Here is a 16252-nt window from a genome sequence, read left to right as displayed (position 1 = left end):
TGAAGCAGGTTTTCAGGTGTCTTTCTCTCTCCCTTTCTCTCTCCCTGTCCTCTCTCAATGTCTTTTTTTAACTTTCTCTTTTTTCAAAATTTTTTATCTTGATTTGCTTTTGGATAGAAACAGCCAGAAATTGAGGGGAGGGAGAGATAGAGAGGGAGGAAGACAGAGAGAGACCCCTGCAGCCCTGCTTCACCACTCATGAAGCTTTCCTCCTGCAGGTGGGGGCCCAGGGTTTGAACTCCGCATTGTAACATGTGCACTCAACCAGGAGCACCACCACCCCGGCCCTTCCTCTCTCAGTATCTCTGTATCTTATCCAAAAGAAGAAAGAAAGAAAGAAAGAAAGAAAGAAAGAAAGAAAGAAAGAAAGAAAGAAAGAAAGGAGGAAGGAAGGAAAGAGGGAGAGAAAGAAAGAAAGAAGAGGAATAAAAGAAAAAAATGACCATCAAGAGCAGTGGATTCATAGTGCCAGCACTGAGCCCCAGTGATAACCCTGGAGGCAAAAAAAAAAAAAAAAAAGTCTGTCAAGTGAAACAGCAACATAAGCATTTGGGGGAGGAAATTAATAGTCTTTGCAATATAAATATCATCCTGCTTATTATTTCATTGGCAGGGTTTACTTCTATACCTAGTATCTGCCAAAAGGGTACATTTCAATAATTTCTTTTTTTTAATATTTATTTATTTATTCCCTTTTGTTGTCCTTGTTGTTTTATTGTTGTAGTTATTATTGATGTCATCGTTGTTGGATAGGACAGAGAGAAATGGAGAGAGGAGGGGAAGACAGAGAGGGGGAGTGAAAGACAGACACCTGCAGACCTGCTTCACCACCTGTGAAGCGACTTCCCTGCAGGTGGGGAGCCGGGGGCTTGAACCGGGATCCTTCCTCCGGTCCTTGTGCTTTGCGCCACCTGCGCCTAACCCACTGCGCTACCGCCCGACTCCCAACAGGGTACATTTCAAACTACTGGTAGTTTTATTAGTTTCCCAAATATACACATTTTTCCATATAATTAAAATACTACTTTAAATGTAGCATTCATTTAATTTCAGTAAAGTTCATTGTAGTCATGAAAAGTAGATTTCCGAATTACTTAAGTTCATGTTATTATATAACTACTAGAAAATGAGCTTAGTGCAAAAGGGTGCTTTTAAGTTCCCAGGGCATTCAGTTATGTTTTGGCAATTCTAGGTGTTTTCTGGTTCCAGATAAATGATTGCAGTTTATGTTCTATTCTTTTAAAGAAGCTTGGTGGAACTTTGATGGGTATTGTGTTAAATTTGTATATGGCTCTAGGGAGAATATTCATTTTGATGATGTTTTTCCAATCCATGAGCACATCTTTCCATTTCTTGGTATCAGTTTCTATTTCCTTGAGTAGTGACTCACAGTTTTCAGTATACAGGTTTTTCACTTCTTTGGTCAGCTTTATTCCTAGGTATTTTATTGATTTTGCTGCAACAGTGAATGGGAGTGATTTCTGGATATCTTCTTCAGATTCAGTGTTTGCATAAAGAAATGCCACTGATTTTTGTACATTGATTTTGTAGCCTGACACCTTGCTATATTGCCTAATAACTTCCAATAGTTTTCTGCTGGATTCTTCAGGTTTTTCTATGTATCCTATCATGTCATCTGCAACTAGTGAGAGCTTGACTTCTTCCCTTCCAATCTGTATCCCTTTGATTTCTTTCTCTTGCCTGATTCCTATGGTAAGAACTTTCAATACTACATTGAAGAGTAATGATGATAGTGGACAGTCCTGTCTAGTCCCCGATCTGAGGGGGAATGCTTTCAGCTTCTGTCCATTGAGTATGATGTTGGCTGTAGGTTTGCTATATATGGACTCCACTATCTTGAGGAATTTCTCATCTATTCTCATTTTTTGTAGTGTTTTGAGCATGAATGGATGTTGGGGCATTCAGTTATGTATGGAGCCTTTTTTTTGGGGGGGGGCTGCAACAAAGGAAGAGAGCAAAAGAGGAAAACACTGCTGTCAACTAGTGGGCAGAAGATGCTGCTAAGTAGCTAACACCCTGCAGTCCTTGAGGCAAACTGTCTAAAAATAAAGAACTATCTAGTCACTGTGCCAGCATTGCCAAAATAGAGTCCAGTAAAACTTTTGAACATGTGGATTTGGGATTCATATGACCCAGATTTGAATTATAACTCTATTACTCACTATTTGTTATTTCAGACAATGCACACCCTCTCTCTTAGTCTGAATTTTTATTCTCTGTGAGATAGTATTAACAGCTAATAATGTATACTTTATAGGCTGAGTGGAAGTAGCAGATGAGATAATATGTGTAAGGCACTTGACTTAAGCCTAAGGTTTAATCTTTCAGTGAGTATTAACTATCACTATTTTCATTTTAGATACGTTTTTCAGTTATTCTTTGGTAGTAGAGGTCATGGGCTGCTGGAATGCTCAATTTGGCTAACTGTGCATTTCACAGATATCCTCAATTCTTGGTGATGTGAGAAAACACTTTGGTAGAAAATGGCAAGTCATGATATTAACACAGTAATGCTAATTGGGGTATGCTAATCAGCTTCTTGATGGGTTATAAATATTACTTTTCAATAATGAGTCATCTCATTAGCATTTTATGACAGTTTCTGCAACAAAATAGAATTCTGAGTTAGCATCTGAGTTAGTAGTTTGTTCTCTGTGAAAAATGTGGGAAATAACAGAGCTATTGGGTCTTAATATTATATGGAATTTCTTTCTCATTTGGAAGACCAGAAATGAAATGGTGTACCTTCTCACTATTGCTGGTAATGACATAAAATCCTAAAATGTGTTTGTTAAGTCACTTACTCATTGCAGCACATACACAGTTGTCCCATTACATACATATGTATGTCTTTTATATTCACAAGTTATCAGGGTTTTTCTCCCCAGTATTTTCAAATAAAATGATTTGTTTATATCTTGCTGATAAGAAATTCAAAGATAAATGAGAAATCAGTAGAAGGTTGTTGCATTTCATTTACCAAGTTTTAAAGTCTTTTCTGGAGAGTCTGTGTTATTTTGTCACAGCAAGTATTTCTCTCGCTCTCGCTCTCTCTCTTTTTTGGCCAGGGTTATCTCTGGGGCTTGGTGCCTGTACAATGAATCTCTTGTGACCATTTATTTTCATTTATTTATTTTTTTTGAACTGGACAGAGAAATTGAAGGGGGAAGGGAAGATATGTAGAGAGAGAAAGATAAACACTTGCAGACCTGCTTCACCACTGGTAAAGTCACTCTCCCCTCCCAGGTGGGCTCAAACCGGAATCTTTGAACGGGTACTGGCTTAATCAGGTGCGCCACCACCTGGCCCACGCAAGTATTTTTTCTTAGTTGGGACGAAGTATTTTAAATAGGTCTTGCTGCTACTTACTACACAGGAGTATTCGAAGCTCTATAAGCTAGCTTTTTGGAAGAAGGAGAAGTAAGAGGAGTAAAAGATAAACTATTGTATTTACTGTCGAATGTAAAAATAATAATAATAAATAAGTTAAGAAGAAGGAGGAGGAGGAGGAAAGAAGAAGAAAAGGAAGAAGAAAAGGAAGAAAAGAAAGAAAAACTTAGTACTAACCTTACGGAAGCAGAATATCTTTGTTACTCCAACGAGTTACCTTCATCTTCCTAATTATGGTGGTTCTTACATTCCTTGAGTTGGGGGTGGGGAAGACTAGTAGGCAGAGACTGATTTTATAGAATCTAATGACTTTTCCTCCCTCTTTCTTCCAGCCACCGGAGGAAGTGGGTGGTGCCAGATGTTCAGCACAGAATTTCTCTGCTTTTACTCTTCCCACCACAAGAACCGAGGCTCCCATCTCCCCCCTGAAATGACCATCTGGAAGGGAGTGTGGTTCTAAGTCCCAGAGGCTCTCTGGCTCACACTTCAACTGCCAGGGTTAAGTTTCACCCAATTCTTCAATTCCCAACCCTGACTTCCTCTATGGTTATATACCAGGAAGTCTCCGTCCAGTACCTTCTGGAATTTTATTTTAGGACTCATTGTCTTAAGCACATATATATAGTGCAAAATGGTAGACTGTTATATCTATTAATCTTTGGGGAATTTTGACAAATTAGGAAGAAAAGTGCCTAATACACAGACAAAATTAGTAGTAGGAGGAAGAAGAGTAGTTGTCTGAGCATAAATGGTATTAGAGACTTTAAGATGGATCTGTTGTTCTCTGTATTATTTAATATAGTAGAATTTCCTTGTAATCAACAAGCAACACCTTCCTAGCTAAAGCTAGAACTGATTAATAGGATGAACTTTTTTTTAATAAAAATTTATTTATTTATTTATTCCCTTTTGTTGCCCTTGTTGTTTTATTGTTGTAGTTATTATTGTTGTTGTCGTTGTTGGATAGGACAGAGAGAAATGGAGAGAGGAGGGGAAGACAGAGAGGGGGAGAGAAAGACAGACACCTGCAGACCTGCTTCACCGCCTGTGAAGGGACCTGCCTGCAGGTGGGGAGCCGGGGGCTCGAACCGGGATCCTGACGCCGGTCCTTGAGCTTAGCACCACCTGCGCTTAACCCGCTGTGCTACAGCCCGACTCCCAGGATGAACATTTTTTAAAAAAGATTTCATTAAGGGCAAGTCTTAGAACTTTGAATTGACTAAAACAGAGAACAAAGGGTTGTGCATTGTTACCACCTGTTAAAAGTCTCAGGTGGATTTCTTACTGAGCATTCATCAATAGGAATAATAATTACTATTAATATAGTCATACTTTTAGTGACTGGTGATTATTAAGCACCATGGCAGGTCTTTTTGGAGCTTTATAATGACTCTACATTTAATGGTTCTCATTTTACAGATGAAAAAAAAATTAGTCAGGGAGTACCATTGGCAGAAAGAAAGGGCTGGGACCCTGGTTTAAGTTCTTGACCACATATGGGAATACCTGGTCAAAGGGAAACCTTCTACCACTGGAGAAGCAATGGAGTGATGTTTTGGTCTTCCTCCTCCCACCCTCCTCCCCCTCTTCTCATTCTCCTCTTCCTCCTCCTATTCTCCTCCTCCTCCCATTCTCCTCCCATCCTCACCCTCCCATCATCCTCCTCCTCTAATTCTCCTCTTCCTCCTCCTATTCTCCTCATCCTCCCATTCTCCTCCTCCCATCCTCATCCTCATCCTCCTCCCATTCTCCTCCTCCTCCTCCCGTTCTCCTCCTTCTGTTTCTGTCTTCCTTTTTTTGTCTTTCACCTCCGATTTGAAAATAAGAACATCTGTCCACTCAGGAGCAGTAGAATCATGAAAGTGTCAAGCCTTGGCAGCAAACAGTAAACATGAAAGAAAAGCCAACTATGATCTGGGACTCAACGTTCAGAGCCAGATGTGCACTGACTAACTTGTACCAAAGATTCTTTTGATTGTCTCATGCAGCTGTCTTAACTAAATTTGTCTGAATTTCACTCAGGATTCATAGGAAAACTGAGAAGTTGTACATAAGCAGAATAGTGTATACTCCTTTATTAGGCACTGACATCTTAGAACAAGTCATTTCATTTGTTATTTAATTAGCCCCTCCTACATATTTTTACTTTGTTCAGGAAAAGTCTTTTTTTTTTTTCCACCAGAGGTATCATGGAGACTTGGTGCTTTCATGATGAGTCAACCACTTTTCTTTCTATTTCTTTTATTTGATAGGATAGAGAAGTAGAGAGAAAGAGAGACACCTGCAGTATTGCTCTACCATTTGTAAAAATGAGGGTTAAGCACACGTGGCACAAAGTGCAAGGATCCCTGTTCCAGCACTGGCTCCCCATCTGCGGGGGGGGGGGGGGTGTGTTGCTTCACAGGAGGTGAAGCAGGTCTGCAGGTATCTATATCTCTTATCTCCCTCTCTGTCTTCTCCTCCTCTCTCCATTTCTCTCTGTCCTATCCAACAACGAACGACATCAATAATAGCAATAATAACCACAACAAGGGCAGCAAAAGGGGGGAAAATGGCCTCCAGGAGCAATAGATTCATGGTGCAGGCACAGAGCCCCAGCAATAACCCTGGAGGCAAAAAAAAAATTAATTAAAAAATGAGGACAGAGAACAGATGATTTCACTTATAGGTGGAACTTAGAAAACAAGGACAGAAAGGGAAAACATAAAGTGAAACTTGGACTGGATGTGATTCTGAAGAAGGAAGAGGATGAGATGGGCCTAGAACTCGGGGGTGCTGGTGCCTGATGGTGGAAGACAACCCGATTTGGGGATGAGAGTATTTTACAGACACCTATCAGAGGGAGATGAGAGACTGTACCCATGTGTCAACAACTATACTGTAAATCGTTAACGTCTCAAATGACGTGAAAAAAATACTGTAGCGAGGGGGTCGGCAGTAGTGCAGAGGGTTAAGTGCACAGCACACGGCGTGAAGCGCAAGGATCAGTGTAAGGATCCGGTTCGAGCCCCCGATCCCCACCTGCAGGGGAGTCGCTTCACAAGAGGTGAAGCAGGTCTGCAGGTGTCTTTCACTCTCCTTCTCTGTCTTCCCCTCCTCTCTCTGTTTCTCTCTGGCCTATCCAATAACGACGAAATCATCAACAACAATAATAACAATAAAACAACAAGGGTAACAAAAGGGAATAAATATTTTTAAAATACTGTAGCGAATAATGGAAACACACACACATAGGCATGAGTCAATAAAGGTGGATTTGGTGCCAATTTTTTTTTTTAAAGTTATTTTGGGGGCCAGGCGGTGGCACACCTGGCTGAGCGCACACATTACAGTGTTCAAGAACTTGGGTTTGAGCCCCCAGTTCCCACCTGCAGGGGGAAAGCTTTGCAAGTGGTGAAGCAGGACTGCAGGTGTCTCTCTTCCTCTCTATCACTCCCTTCCCTCTTGATTTCTGGCTCTCTATCCAATAAATAAATAAACATAATTTAAATAAAAGTTATTTTTAAAAAGTTATTTTCATTTTTTTTTTAGTATATATATTTTACTATTGGATAGAGACAGAGGGAAGTTGAGAGAGGAGATGGAGAGGTAGAGACAGAGAAACCCCTGCAGCCATGAAGCTTTCCCCCTGCAGGTGAGGGCCAGGGACTTGAACCTGGGTCCTTGAGCACTGTCATGTGTACGCTTAATCAGGTGCACCACCACCTGGCCCCTAGGTATCAGGTTTTTTTTTTTAAACTATTTATTTATTTATTTATTTTCCCTTTTGTTGCCTTTGTTTTTCATTGTTGTGGTTATTATTATCGTTGTTATTGATGTTGTTGTTGGATAGGACAGAGAAATGGAGAGAGGAGGGGAAGACAGAGAGTGGGGAGAGAAAGACAGACACCTGCAGACCTGCTTCACCACTTGTGAAGCGACTCCCCTCCAAGTGGCCAGTCGGGGGCTCGAACTGGGATCCTTCAGCTTTGCATCACTTGTGCTTAACCCGCTGAGCTACTGCCTGACTCCTAGGTGTCCGTTTTTATTGCTTCCCTCCCCCCCCCCATTTTTGTTTCTGCTTTTTACTTAAATTTGACCTTTGGGCTACTTTTTTTTCATTATTAAGATTTCTCAAAATCAACACTAGATGGTGATAGAATCACACTTCTTACAGACTAAACACAAAAATTTGGTAGTTTTCATATGGGTTCCAATTTTTTTGTTGTTTTATATATTTTACCAACTCTTACAGGATTATTGCAGAAAGAGTATTTCAAATAATTTCTGGCAGTTTAAAAAGGAATTATTAAAGAAAGTGTGCTCATGTTAATCTATTTCTGTTTTAGGGTACCCAAAGGGTGTGCTTGAATACATCAGAGAAATATATTTCAGAGCAATATAAAGACTACAACTTTTTCTTCCATTCAGTAAAGGTTTCTTTTTTTCTCTATGACAAAGTCAACTAAATTTATTTCTTTTTTGAAGATATAGTTATGCACAAAAGTTTTATTAAAATTAAGTTAAAACAATTCTGAATTTTATATAAAGTTTTTAAAGCTCTTTAATTTTTTATTAAATAATTATTTTAAGTTTATTTACTTATTCCCTTTTGTTGCCCTTGTTTTTTCATTGTTGTAGTTATTATTATTGTTATTGATGTCATTGTTGTTGGATACGACAGGGAGAAATGGAGAGAGGAGGAGAAGACAGAGAGGAGAGAAAAATAGACACCTGCAGACCTGCTTCACCGACTGTGAAGCGACCCCCCCCTACTGGTGGGGAGCCTGGGGCTCGAACCAGGATCCTTAAACTGGTCCTTGAGTTTTGCCCCACCTGCACTTAACCCACAGTTGAACCACTATTTTCAATTTGACATTGAGACTGTGACTGACCCCTGGGCAGCTTGAGTCCTAGTATCTGAAGAAGCAGCTTTCTTGTTACAAGTCAAAATGTCTTCTGGTAGAACTCACCCTACCTTCTAACACTTGACAGTTTTCTGCTTCAAATAAGTGGAAAATGAGTCTCATGAGAGCAGAATGGGGGTCATCACCACATGATTATTCTTGATCTTTCAAGGGCAGGATAGGAAACAAGGAAACTTTTTATCACATGTCTTGCTGCTGTATCCTTTGTGGGAAAGTTGAATGCACAAAAGGGAAGCTGACCAAACAGTGCTGGCAAAGTGTCTGTAGAGATAAGAGGACATCTGAGAATTCTTGCTATCTCCAGAGTGCTTTCACAGTGTTCCCTATTCAATGCCAGGTCTTTTGTGAGTGAGTAGGGAGGGAACAAGACAGATAGTGCTTAATATACATAGATAACTCTTTAAGATTCATTAGCTACTGCCAGGGCTTTGTGTTGTGTTAATTTGCCTAATTACCATAATAGTTACTCATTCAAAAAAATACAAACAAAAAAACCTAGAAATGTTTGCCTAGCGTCCCATTATTTAATGAAGAACAAAGGCAAATTTAAAACAGAAGCAGATTCAATCCAGAATCTGCATTGAACCTTCAACCCACACCTTTGCAAATGAGAGTAAACACACACTGATTACAAAATGTAGATTACTGGTCTAAGTAATCTGGTAAATACCTGTTCTAGGTACTTTACTCATATCAACTCTCTCTCTCTCTCTTATTTATTTATATATTTATTATATATATATATTTTGTACTTTTTGTTCAAGCCAGAGCTTTATCAGAGACACCACAGAACCAAAGTTTCCTCCAGTGCACGGAGGACTAGGTTTGAGCTTACATATCAGCTATTTCAACTAACTCACATATCCCATGACAAAGGTATTATTTTACCCAGTTCACAGCAAAGGAAATTGAATTTAAAAAAAAATTAAGATGGTGAAACGAAGGTAAGGGTTTGTTCGCAGGCAAGATTTTATTGCAAAGTCTACTTAAAAGCCTCCATGGCTGGTGCAAAGTTTATTTCTGAATATCTCCCTCTTTTTCCCTTTGCTTGGGTGGGCACAGAGCTATGAGGGTGCCATGTAAGGGCTAGAGTTCTTTTCTTTCCATCAGTTACTTCTCTTCTAGTTTGTCCTGAACCCCACTGCCTCTCTGATAGTTTTGATTTAAAAAGAATGACATGGTGTCAGACATAGGTTCTTTTCATATATTATGAGCACTAGTATGCGGCTATGTCATTGAAAAGTCATCTGTATTCTGCCTAATTCTGTTATTCCCTTAAGTTTTTTTTTTTAGCTCACTTTAAAAGGGATATCTTGAAACAATAAACATGATTTTCAACAGTATTAGTGTGTGCACTTGAAACTTGCAAAAACAAAATCACATTTTGTTAACTTTTTCTTATTTCAGTTTTCTGGCTGAGGCTGACCACTGTGTATTTATTGCATATTCAACAATTAATTGATAATATGAATTCTCAGCATTTAAAAATTTTGTTTATTTTGTTTTATTTATAAAAAGGAAGCATTGACAAAACCATAGGATAAGAGGGGTACAACTCCACACAATTCCCACCACCAGATCCTCGAATCCCATCCCCTCCCTTGATAGCTTTCCTATTTTTTAACCCTCTGGGAGTATGGACCCAATGTTACTGTGGGATGCAGAAGGTGGAAGGTCTTAAGTGAGGTGATGAGGAACGCTATAACAAGTAGTGCTATATAAAAATTTCACTTTCTTGATTTAACTGTTACATACCTTTCTGAATCTATCTATACTCTCCCTCACTGGTTCTTCAAAGTATGTAAGTAGGAGCCCCACACTTCCAAGTCCTACTTTATCCTGTTACACCATTTATGCTCCATTAAGTGTCACTCTATCTGAGTGATCAGTCACTTTAGGGGTGTTTCTCTCATTTTCATAATATTTTCAACCACTGAATTTTTTTTATTATTATTTCTAGGGTGATTGTTGGGGCTCAGTGCTAGCACTATGAATCTATTGCTCCTGGTGACTATTTTTTTTCTTTATTTTTCTTTCCTTTTTTTTTTTTTAAATTCAATAAAACAGAGAGAAATTGGGAAGGGGAAATAGGGAGGAAGAGAGGACAGACACCTGCAGACCTGGTTCACCACTTGTGAGGCATCCCCATTGCAGGTGGAAAGGATAGTACTATGGGCACTTAACCAGATGCACCACTGCCTGGCCCCCACCTCCACCCCCCTCCTATTCTTAAATGACTCTGGAGTCACCTCATTTGAGATTTACTGGCAACAATGGTTCACTAAAAGAGCACTGGAAAGCGCCATAGTGGTTCTGACTGAATACAGATCTGACTTCAAATGATGGAAGATAAAATTTGTATGTGTGTGGTGGGGGGCGGGGAGAATGGTTGGAAGAATGCTTCAGATGTAATGACAAAAGGTTGAGGAAATAGAAATGCACAAGATACAGTTGGAAAGAAATGGACCCATCTGGCTGGTTTTTGAGGTATCAATAAAAGCAGTGGCCAATAAGGTAAATATCATTAGAAATGAGATTTAAAATGGATTCTATACTCTCAGGAAAATTATACTTGGACATCTGGACCTTATCTTTTGGACAATAAGAAAGTAATTCTTTTTTTTTTTTTTTTACTTTGGTAGTGAGTGAATAAGATAACTATCATTATTTAATATTTTCTTGAATTATATCAATGAGAATACTTCATATTTTATTTTCAGTCAATAAATGGAAAGTAGGTAGCAACTAATCCAAACCAGCAAACACTGTCAAAAGGTTTTTCACATCAGAAAATAAGATCTGTATTTTGTAAGAATTCTCAATTCACACAAATGACTATTCAGTATTCAGCTATTCCTTTCATGGAACACTTAATATGGTTCTTGCATACATAACTCAGCTATTTGCTCACAAAAGCAGTAACTCCTTGATCGAAGTTTCTGAACCCTTTCTCTGTTTTGTTTTGAGTTTTTAATTTTCATTGTTTAAAGTACTGAGCTTCAAAAGCCCTAGTTTTTCAAAAAGCAAGTGGATATGAAACTTAGAATTTGACCCACTATTGTGTCTGTCACAAAAACTGCATTTTAATCAGCTAGTATACAAGCATGCTTTGGTAATATAAGTGGGCAGAATCTCTATATCCGCCAAGAATTCAGTGCTGATTTTCAAAAAAAGGAAGAAAAAAGTAACCAGATGGCAATTGACAGTTCAATTTTAAAAGCTAGCATTTATTTTAATCTTGTCCCTAAGTGAAAGAAATATAATTAATAGAGGAAAAGAGGATAAAAGGGAAATCATCATGAGAATGCTAGAGAAACTGTGTGAAAAGAAATGTGAGGTGAAACAGATATCAGAAAACAAGGGCAGAAATTAGCTAGTTCTAAAAAATGAGAGAAAACTCTCTGTCTGGTGAATTTTCAATAAGTGATAGACTTAACTGAAAGTGTTCGTCTCTCTACTGAGTGACTGTTAGACACAGTTAATTTAGAATCTATTCTGCTAGTATAAAGTAGAAAATATCAAGTTCCAGGCCTGTTCTCTATGGGCACCATATTTTTTATATTACACATTTTTTTCCTTACAGTAGAAATATTCAATTCCAGCATGCAGAAAAATGAATTCTCATTTGATATGTGTCTCCGTGCCTGAAGTTTCCAAAAGGGTGAGGCCCAGTATTATATGCAACATCTATTTCACAAGATTAGTGACTTCTTAATCACACAGTACAGCCTATGCTACTCTTGGGTGACAGACATTTTCTATACATTCTTCTTCGTGGTTAGACCTCAACAGGGTGTTTCATATGCAATAATCCCCTTGACTAGAATCTTGACTAGAATTTCAGGTTTTTTGTTTGTTTGTTTTTTAAGTAGGCACTTTTCTCCTTCATTCTTTGCTGCCAGCAGGAGTTTAGTCCATCATAAGCAAAAACCCTTGCATGCACCATGCTTATCTTTTACTACTGGGGAAATGGCTCATGATACAAGCTACAGGTCCTCAAAAACAAACAAACAAACAAAAAAGCAACCCTTACAAAGCCTCTTTCATAAGGTGTGAAAACTGACTGCTTTTAAAATGGGTGCTTTGTACCTTATATCTAAATTTCCAGATCCTTTTAAAAGTGAAAGGGTAAACTATTAATTGTGCTAAAAAAATTATATGATTTGGGATAATCTCTTTCTCTCTCCCTCTCTGCTAACCAAGCTTTAAGACTTTATAAGCACTGTAACTGGCTTCCCAACCTAAAGTTCTAGCCATTTCTACTTCTTTGACAGAGTGACTATTTTTTTCTCATCATTTTTTCCAGTTCAAAAAAAAAGTTGGTTGACTTTGTATCATCCTTGTGATTTGTTCTAATTTGTTGAGTTCTTGGTTGTTCTAACTTCTAGATGCACAGTCACAGTTTTTTTTTAGCTATCATTTCTTTTTAAGAGTCTCAGTTAAAAACAAAGTGTTTTTTCACAAAAACAAAGAAAAAAAAAGCACTCCAGATGAAATATTTAACATCTGTTGGAAACACTTAGAATCTTGTCTCATGGGAACTAAGTGTTTCCTTTTGGCTTTGGTTTTCTTTTCTTTCTTTTTTTTAAAGATTTTATTTATTTATTAATGAGAAATACAGGAGACAGAGAAAGAACCAGACATCACTCTGGTATATGTGCTGCCAGGGATCGAACTCAGGACCTCATGCTTGAGGGTCCAGTGCCTTAGCCACTGCACCACCACCCGGACCACAGCTTTGGTTTTCTTTAGCATTACTGTATTGTCCAACCCTCTCTCCCAAAACAGAGTGTACCTACCCCAGCCATCGGATGGCAATTTTCTAAGTTACCTGAGTCCTGTTGTGCTTTTGTAAATAACTTTACAGAGAAATTTAACAACCAGGGAATGACTTTCAATATGACACTCATTCCTTCTTTGGTGTTCTGCAGAGATTTAGAGAATCAAATCTTGATAGCAATTTATAAGACAATTGACTCCTATTTCTCAAGTAAGTTATAAATTTAAAGCAGTCAGTTATTTTCTCATGCTTTATTTCATCAACCGTATTTTACCTAAAATTAGTATGGGCTGGGCCAGGTGGTGGTGCACTTGGTTAAGTACACAAATGGTGAAGCAGGGCTGCAGGTGTCTCTCTGTCTCTCTCCCTCTCTATCTCCCCCACTCCTCAATTTCTCTGTCTCTATCCAATAATAAATAAAAATATTTTAAAAAAATTATTATGGGCTTTGGATTCTCTCTCATCTTCTTATCCCAACTTCTACTAGCTCAAGATAATTTGGTTCTGTAGTACACACATTTTTCATATACTTTCTAAAACATTATTAATGGCTTAATCATAGTTTACAGAAGTATAAAACCACATACTTACAATTCCACATGACACCCACCATGAAAGTTCTGTCTTAACCCATCCTCATAACCACAATAGTTTTCACAGTCTTAAAGACAATTAGGCTGCCCTCCCTCCCCCCCCCTTTTGGCAAGTTCATATGTTTTAATTATCTCTACGCCACATAGGAGTGAAACTATTTGGAAATTGTACATTTACTTAACTAAGCATAATCACATCCAGTCCCATCCATTTTTCTTTTTTCTTCCAGGATTATCACTGTGGCTTGGTGACAGCACTATGAATCCACTGTACCTGACCGCCATTTTTTCCATTTTATTGGATAGGACAGAAAGAAATTAAAGAGAGGTGGGGGAAATAGAGAATGAGAGAGACAGAGAGACGCCTGCAGACCTGCTTTACCACTTGTGTAGCATCTCCCCTGCAGGTGGGGAGCCGGGGGCTTGAACCTGGATCCTTGAGCTTCGTACTATGTGCCCTTAATGGGTGCGCCACCACCTGGCTTCATTCCATCCATTTTGTCCAGATGAACACAATATCACTTTTTTAATTGCAGAGTAGTATTACACTGAATATATATCCCATAACTTCTTCATTGAATTTTTCTATTGGTGGGCATTTGGGATGTTTCTACTGCTTGGCTATTGTGAAAAATGTGAACACAGGGGTGCTTGGTATCCTTTTAACTTAACATCGTCATGAATTTTGGATACATACTTAGGTGTGATATTACTGTATCATAAGATTTTCATACATATAGTAAGTGACATTTTTAGTGCAAGACCTAGGTGTCTAAGGAAAGTAGTACTTTTTTTTTTGGCTATTGTTACTTTAAGGCTTATTTTTGCACTCTCTCCCTAGCACAGAGTATTATTATTATTGTTATTATTAATTTTTGCCTCCAGGTTTATTGCTGGGGCTTAGTGCCTACATGGATACATTGCTCCTGGTGACTACCTGTTATTTACTTATTTATTTAAAATATATGATCAATATGCTTTAATATACTATAAGGCTAAATACACACTTAGGTATAGCATTATATTCAGTAATAATGAATGCAATTTTACATCTCAAGTGTTCTTGTGTGTTTACGGGTTTGGGACATCAAAGAGGGAATGAAACCCTGTGAAGAATACTAAAGAAGGAGTAAAACTTGTTTTTAGGACTCATTCCATAGATGCAAAATTTCTCTGAGAAGTTATCTACAAAAGCACAACAAGACAGCTCCAGGTAACTTGCAAAGTTGCCCTGAGATAGAAGCGCAGGGTAGATGAGGAGATAGATATAGTATACTATAATAAAAATATGCTTTAAAACTTGCCTAAGAAATTTCATGATGGGGCCAGGTGGTGGCACACCTGGTTGAGCACCCATGTTACAGTCCCTAAGAACCCAGGTTCAAGCCCCTGGACCCCATTTATAGGGGGGATGCTTCATGAGTGTTGAAGCAGGAATGCAGGTGTCTCTGTCTCTCTTCCTCTCTATCTCCCCCTTTCAATTTCTGGCTGTCTCTATCAAATAAATAAAGATAAAAAAAAAAGAAAAAAAAGAAACATCCTCTTAAAAAAGAAAGAAATTTCATGATCACAAAAAGGACCACTTGACGACCAGAGAGATAGCTTACTGGCTATAGTGTGTGTGTGTTTTGCATGAATATAACCCTGATTTGAGACTTGGCAACATAGAAGTAGGACAGCAATTAGGCTGCTTCTACAACTAATAGTGGGAGTTGGTAGAGCTTTAAGAGGCTGCTTATGAAACAGTTTTCCTGAAAACCAATATCATAATGTTTACTTTGATTTTTCACTCTGTAAGGTTATAAATAGCCTTCTCTGTAGCATGTGACAGGGTAGTTCACAGCTTCCTCCGGAGGACATCCAAATTAAGTAACAAGAAGTATTGGTCACTATTTTTTTTTTGCCTCCAGGGTTATTTCTGAGGCTCGGTGCCTGCACCACGAATCCTATGCTCTTGGAGGCCATTTTTTCCCTTTTGTTACCCTGGTTGTTCCACCACTATTGTGGTTATTATTATCATTGTTATTGATGTCATTATTGTTGGATAGGACAGAGAGAGGAGGGGAAGACAGAGAGGGGGAGAGAAAGATAGACACCTGCAGACCTGCTTCACCGCCTGTGAAGTGACTCCCTTGCAGGTGGGGAGCTGGGGGCTAGAACTGGGATCCTTCTGTGGGTCCTTGTGCTTTGTGCCCATTCGACCCCCTTGGTCACTACTTTAAATGACATTTGAAAACTATCATTTCCCAAAGGATATGTACCAGCTATGGAAATTAGATTATAGGAAAAAAAGTTTGTCTTTACCAAAGTTAAAAAGATAGTTATGCAAACTAACAAATAGTTAATTTCTTGGTTAAGAATTAATTTTCAATAAAATGCTATTTTCTATTTTTTCCCTTCCTTTTTATTTTTCTTTTTCATTTGGTGATGTCAAATGTTAGCTTCTCAAAAGCATACACTGTTAATTAGATCTAAGTATATGATACAGAATATAATATTTCATATTTTTATTGCCAAATACACTCCTGGAGACTTTTTTATTTGATAGGATAAAGAGAAAT

This window comes from Erinaceus europaeus, chromosome 4 (assembly GCF_950295315.1).
Source record: "Erinaceus europaeus chromosome 4, mEriEur2.1, whole genome shotgun sequence".
Taxonomy (NCBI): Eukaryota; Metazoa; Chordata; class Mammalia; order Eulipotyphla; family Erinaceidae; genus Erinaceus; species Erinaceus europaeus.
This window is presented reverse-complemented; position numbering follows the sequence as displayed.